Genomic DNA, 7,071 nt, shown 5'->3' with positions numbered 1-7,071 from the left:
CGGATAATTGTTCTTTTTGATATGAGTATACTTCATGAATTTAGTACTCTTATATCTGTATATTATAAAACATTGTTGTTCCTAAAGTAGCACACTAATATTAATGTTTTAGTTAAATTTTACTTGCTTTTGAAGAATATAACACTACGATTCTAATATTCCAAAAGATTGTTGCTTGTAGATTTGTCTATTACAAATATTTTGTTGCTCTTAAAGTAGCACGACGTTATAATTAATATTCTAAAAAGAGTACTAATTTCTCCAGAAGAGCATGATATTATTCAATATTCTAGAAGAATATTGATCAATTTTTATGTAAAATCACGAATTAAAGTACCCATTTTCTTTATGTGTCCATTTTTCTACATATGTATTTATATATTAATATTTTAGTTAAATTTTATTTACACCAAAGAAGCAAAATAAATACGATCTAACATTAATTATGTTTTTACCCTGGAAGAGTAAATCTTTACATACTTTATTATTCTAAATAATAATATGTTATTGCCCATGAAGATCATAATATTATAATTTTCAATATTCTAGAAGAATATTAATTTATTGTTCTTGAAGAAACAATAATAAAATATAATGTGCTCTCTAAATAGTAGACATCCAGAATAATATATATTTCATTGTGTTCTTGAAAAAACACAAATTAAACAACTCGATATCAGGTTGTAATTTTTAAAATGAAACTAATTTTCTATATTATTACTATTAAAAAAATATTATTAATTTATCGCTCTTGAAGAGAATGAATTATAATTTTCAATATTTCATAAGAATATTGATATATTGCTCTTGAAGAAGTAATAATTAAAAATAATGTTATTTCAAAATAGCATATTTTCGAATAATATATCGTTTTATTTTTGCAAAATCTTTTATCTAAATTTTTTTTTTCAAATAATTTACAGTTTTGTTGAGCTCTAATAGTTCCAATTAAATTTAAATTATCAACATAAACTGCTACAATTGAAAATTCAATATTTGTTTTCTTTATTAAAATGCATGGACAGACATTGTCATTTTTATAACCTTCCTTCAACAAATATTTGCTAAGGTGATTATACCACATGCATCCAGATTATTTCAATTCATATAATAATCATTACAATTTAATTGAGAATGTAGTTCTCAAACATGTATAATTTATTCCTGGAACTTTAAATTTTTCATGGACTTTTATATATATGTCACTATCAAGTGAACCATACAAATGAGTAGTTACTACATCTACAAGACCCACGTCGGAACCTTTGTGATACAATCAAACTATAAACAATTTGAAACAAAACAGTGTCCATTACGAGAAAATGTGTTTCCTTGTAATTAATTCCAAGTTTTTGTGAACAATCTTGAACTATAAGTCGGGTTTTGTATCTCATAAATTTATTATTTTCATTTCTCTTCTATACAAAATACTTATTTGTATCCTATATGGATTATATTTTCAAGTGTTCGATCTACATGTCCAAATGCTTTTCGTTTATTTAAGGAATTCAATTTTACGTGTCTAACTTCTTCCCATTTTGGTCAATAATTTCTATGTTGACAACCTTTAATAGACTGTAGTTTAGGATATTCATTTTACATAATATCAAGAGCCACTAATAGAGTGCATAGGATTGCATTTTTAATGCTGATTGCTTATGATTATTTGCTAATATATAAGTATATTTGGGATTAATAATGATTAGTTGAATGATGGTCAATCCTAATTGTGGTGTTTGCAATTTTAATTTAGAAATGAAGTCTAAAAATAACAAAGCTCAAGGCCAACAAGAGAGGACTCAATTCAAGTGGGCTTGACACAGCCCAATATTAAGCTGATTCAAGAGACTTTGGAAAGCTAATTTAACGTGCTACAATTTCCCCTGAAATAGAGATTTTGAAATTCCCACGTTTTCCAAGTGAAAAATGGCCCACAATCCAAGGCTGAAAATATGCCGAATTGACAGGCAAATTTGGGATTGATTTCTTCTTTCCTTGTGAAGATGGCTTGAAAGAAAGCAAGGATAAGGAGTTTATGGGGGGAGAAAAAGGGGGCTTTTCGACGAAGGAGGCTAGAAAGCAAGGGAGATCGATTCTTTCTCTTCTTTTTAGGCTATCAAGAGGAGGAAGCTACATCAAACGTTTACAGACCAGATTTATTGAGTTTTTTCCTTCTTCCAATCTCTTTCAACTTCTTGATGTTTATGTTAAACTCTTTTATTAAGTTTTTCTTCAATTTTAGCATGAACTAATTTCTATCTTTCAGAGTTTGTGATGTAGCCTAATTATGATAATGTGAACCCTTATTTACTTGAATTAATTGGTATTTGTTCAATTGTTGACTATCTGATTCTGGACTTAATGTTTGTGAATAACTAATCACCGTTTACATTAGTTGGAATTCAATTTGAGACAGAGAAGTAATAATTGTTTCAACCTATGTTTAAGATACCACGGGGATTCTGTAGCATAGAGATATCTATGGACTTGTGTAATCTTTATGGGTTTATCTTTGTTCTTAATGAATGTTGATAGGTTTATAATTTTCACAGAGATGTAGAAAATTCTCCTGTTAAGATATTTCTTTAATGCTTGAGAAAGATTAACGAATAAATTAAAGAGACTCGATTATCAACGATAAGGAACACTTACAATTAATTCAATTTAGATATTCGCATATGATTAGTTATGGTGAATCAAAAAATCTAGAATCTTATTTCTTAATTTTAACTTGCTTGTTCAATTCTTGTTAGTTTAACCTTTCTAGTTAAATAATTCATTTACATTCGAATTGTCAAATAGATCATCATTTAATAAATTTTGCTACTTATTTGTAATTTTTCATTTCTCTTGGGACGATACTCTTACTCATTCACTTTATTACTTGTTACGACTCGTGCACTTGCGATTTCAACTGATAGCCACATTAAAAATAAAAATATTATCTATTATAATATTATTTCGTTTTCATAATTTATGAAATAACAAATAATTTATTGAAATATCATTATTTTCAAACACTTGCAGTTATTCGGGAATCATATTTTCAATATTTGATAAATCAATCTTTTCTAATATTACTTTTTTTGAAATTTTTGATTGATTTTACTCTTGTAATTTTCTTTTTTCAGGTACATAATCTTTTAAACCAACTAGTCAACCACACTTTTGGCGTACTTTAGATTTATTAGCTACAATAGATTGTCCTACATGGACATCAATTTTTTTTAGAATATATGACTCTATATCTTTTCTTGTGTCAACAAATATATCAGGTAATTAATTTGCAACTCTTGCATATAAATGATTTTTTTCAACCTATTGTCTACATTGATTACTGCAAGAATTAAAGTGAATTAGAGTTATGTTATTTCAAGAAATTTTACCTTATTTTTAGGATATAGTTTTATCCTCCCAAAGTTGGCACCAAAATGACAATCTAAAAACCGTACAGTAAATAGATCGCCCGTTAAAGATTCAAAATACTTAATAATAGACGGTGAATCAAAACTAACATAAATCTCAATATTCATTGGAGACCCATTTTAGTAGGTTGTGAGGGTGAAATAGAGGCTTGGATAGTACAACAAAAAATCCATATGTGAGAAATATTAAGTTCATAACCAAATGCAAATTACAAAGATGAATATTAATAATAGGTAATTAGTCTTATACGAACCAATGATGTAGCATTTAACGTTTTCACAAGTAATGGTCTAGTAATAAATTATAGACGTTTAATAAGCACTTCCACTAAATCAATTTGTGTATAGACATGTACAACTAAATGTTGAATAATAATTTCAATTGATATATAGTAATTATCGAATGCTTGTGATCAAAATTTGTCAGCATTATCAAGATGAATTCTCATGATTGAGTAATCAGAAAATTGAGCTTGTAATTTTATAATATGAGCAAGTAGTTTAACAAAAGCTATAATATTAATGGAAAGTAAGTAGACATGGGACCACATAGTAGAAGAATTTATTAATATCATAAAATAACGAAATGGTCCACAGGATGAATGCATTGGTCAACATATATCTCTATGAACTCTTTCCAAGAAAGTTGGAAGTTGAATATTGACCTTTATAATCGAAGGTCTAATGATTAACTTGTCTTGTGAGCAAGCAACAAATGGATAATCATGTGACTTGTTAATTATTCAGTGCATCATTATATCCCTTGAGTGTCTAGGTTGATTGTGCTGAAGTATAACACTTTTCAGATCAACAAACTTCGGGTTCGTGATAATATTTGATTCAATAATTTTTATAAATGTATAATACATGCCAGATGAAAATACATGAAATTTTTCTTCTATCTGTTTTTGGCCAAAAGTAAAAGAAGTTATTAAAAAACATTAAATATTATTTTCTTGCATTGTCTTAAGGTGATATCCATTTCAATAGATATATTTAAAACTAAGCAATTTTTTTCTGAATTTGCTAGAAAAAAATGTATCGTCAATATATAATTTTGTATTATTTAATAAAATAATATAAACTCTTCCGGGACTTTCAGTGATATTCGATACACTTGGTATTATATTATCATTAGTTTTAGCTAATGTTAAGTCAAAAAATTTATTTTCTTTAAAAATATTGTACATAGTTGAACTATCAACCAAACAGGTGTTTTGACAATTCATTATGAATTTATAAACATGACTAAATAAATACTTTGAAAAACTGGTTTTATAATAAAAAAAAGTTAAGCAATATTTTAATCAATTAGAAATAATGTCTCAAACTTTAAGGAAATAAGAAAAACATACTTCGACTAACTTTTAAATCTAAATAAACTACTAAAATACTGAATAATAAACTAATAAATATTATCAAGCACGCCGACGGTCAAATGATCAACATTGTCATTTGGATCAACAACAAAAATAGAGACGTACAAGTGAGTCACACACCAATTTGATCATCATAGTTAATAAAATTTGTTTCCACTTTTATTGTTTTCTTGATTGATTTTTGGTAGAGATCTACAAGATATTTTGTCGTACGACAAGTTCGTTCTTAATGCCCTTTCATACCACATCTAAACCAACTTTCTTCATGTTCTTTTTTGGATATATTATTTTCATTTGCTTTGTACCTTTTCAAATTGTTGCTTTATTTCTGATAGTTTTGTTGATTATTTCATCAATGATTTCTCTCACGTCCGTGTTCACATCTACGTTCACGTCCTTATCTTGATATTGTATTTGCTTCAAACAATGGTATTGGACGTAACCCATATTTTTCATCAACTATTGATTATTTTGTTCTGCTACAAGTAAGCAAGATATGATTTTTGAGTAGTTTTTAAAATCACACTTACAATATTAGAATTACAGGAGAACTTTTGAGGCATGAAAAGTAAAAAAAGTTTTTTCCAACATATCTTCATTAGTTATTTTTTTCCTATCAAAGTTAATTTTGAACGTATCCTGTACATTTCATAATTGAACTTACTAATAGTTTTAAAATCTTGTACGTGAAGTTACATTCATTCATAAGGGATTTTGGGGAAGACTATAATTTTCTGATAATCATATCTTTCAATCAAAATTTTCTAAATAACATATTGATCTTTCACAGTTGGGTATTCAAATTTTCAATTCATTATGAAGATGATGATGATGGAAGATAAGTGCTTTTGCATGTTCTTGCATGGATTCTTGATATTATTTCTTTATTGTCTCTCTCAAACCCTTTAAGACAAAATGAACATCAATATCGAGGACCCATAACAAATAATTTTTGTTAGATATATCTAGTGCAACAAACTCAAGTTTTGAGATGTTTGCCATTTGAGTAACTTCTAACTAATTTACTTTTATTTTGAGATGATCATGGTAATAACGTGTTGTGAAAAGAGAAAATAATCAATAGATTTGTGTAAATTTTATTGAGAATCAAAATCCTATATTTATGGGAAGGAATTGGAGATATAATGATAATAATTACTAGAGTTGTAGAGGAATAATTGTCATTTAATAATAACTTACTATTTACAACATTTATTAAATTTTACCAAAATAAAACTTAATAAAATATAGGGATACAAGATAAAGAAATTGATTTTAATTTTTTGTTCACTAACTCTATTTGGGAAATAAGGGGGAATTTTCGTAATAACTATGTTATGTGTACATTCCGGTTGACACCTCTCACATTGGGAGGACATGACGGGATGGGGCCTTCAGCTAATGAAATAATTGCAACCCCACTAATGTGAGGAGTGTCATCCGACATAATAACTTTTAAATGTAAAATAGCATTATTGTTTTCATAATGGATTTTATTATATGTACATCAAACTTTAAATAATAGGTTATATAATGCAATATGTTACTTTATTATTTATAAGTTTAAAATACAATCAATTTTTCATCCAATGTTTTTCATTCATATTATTTTATATAATATTTTATGTGTCATTTTTTATGTGCAACTATCATAATTAGACAGTACTATACGTACATAATTATTTATCTAACTATTTATCTACTACTCACATTATTTGGATGAGACCTCGGTTCAGATTATTAAATTACACATAGGGGCCGCATGCTTGTGAGAGGAGTGTAAACGGTTTGGTACACTCACTCGATACAAACATCTTTATCTTTAATCCTTTCATAAATTGATGGACTTGAATTGTCTGTCAAAATATTGGTTCCCGGCTTACATGGCACAAAATGATTGGTAAAGGCTATGTGTTCTACTCCTTATAAAATAAATTTCTGAAAGTCGTCTCAATTCAAAGTCCTGGAGATAGAACCTAATTAATTTTTTTTTCCTTCAATTCTGTAAAATAAGGTACATAATTTTTTATCTCTTTCGTTTGAATTTCAGCTGCATATTCATTTCTCTGTTTTTATTCATCTATGTAAATCGTTCATTATTCGTAATTAAATGTAATTAAAACCGGAAAAAATCAGGATCGGGTGATTTTGAAACTGCTTTTTTAGTTTTTATTTATTTAAATATATGTGATTGTTTTCAGAAAGACTCGTCTAATCTGAATTATTAGATCTGATATTTGAGGTCTGAACGTTTTTAAACCCCCCCC

At 27.4% G+C, this 7,071-nt stretch overlaps 1 protein-coding gene across 1 annotated transcript in view; it reads left to right on the top strand.

Moving 5' to 3' along the window:
• Nucleotides 1-6,785: 6,785 nt before the first annotated feature.
• Nucleotides 6,786-7,071, top strand: part of LOC111387208 (protein transport protein Sec61 subunit beta-like) — a 2,036-nt gene continuing 1,750 nt past the window's right edge. Inside the window, exon 1 of the mRNA XM_023011760.1 lies at nt 6,786-6,818. The gene's annotated coding sequence lies outside the window, so the exon portion shown is untranslated. The remainder of the gene's footprint in view (nt 6,819-7,071) is intronic.

The sequence above is a fragment of the Olea europaea genome, chromosome 3, assembly GCF_002742605.1.
Source record: "Olea europaea var. sylvestris chromosome 3, O_europaea_v1, whole genome shotgun sequence".
Classification (NCBI taxonomy): Eukaryota; Viridiplantae; Streptophyta; class Magnoliopsida; order Lamiales; family Oleaceae; genus Olea; species Olea europaea.
Note: the sequence above shows the minus strand (reverse complement) of the source record. Positions and strands in the feature narration are given on the sequence as shown.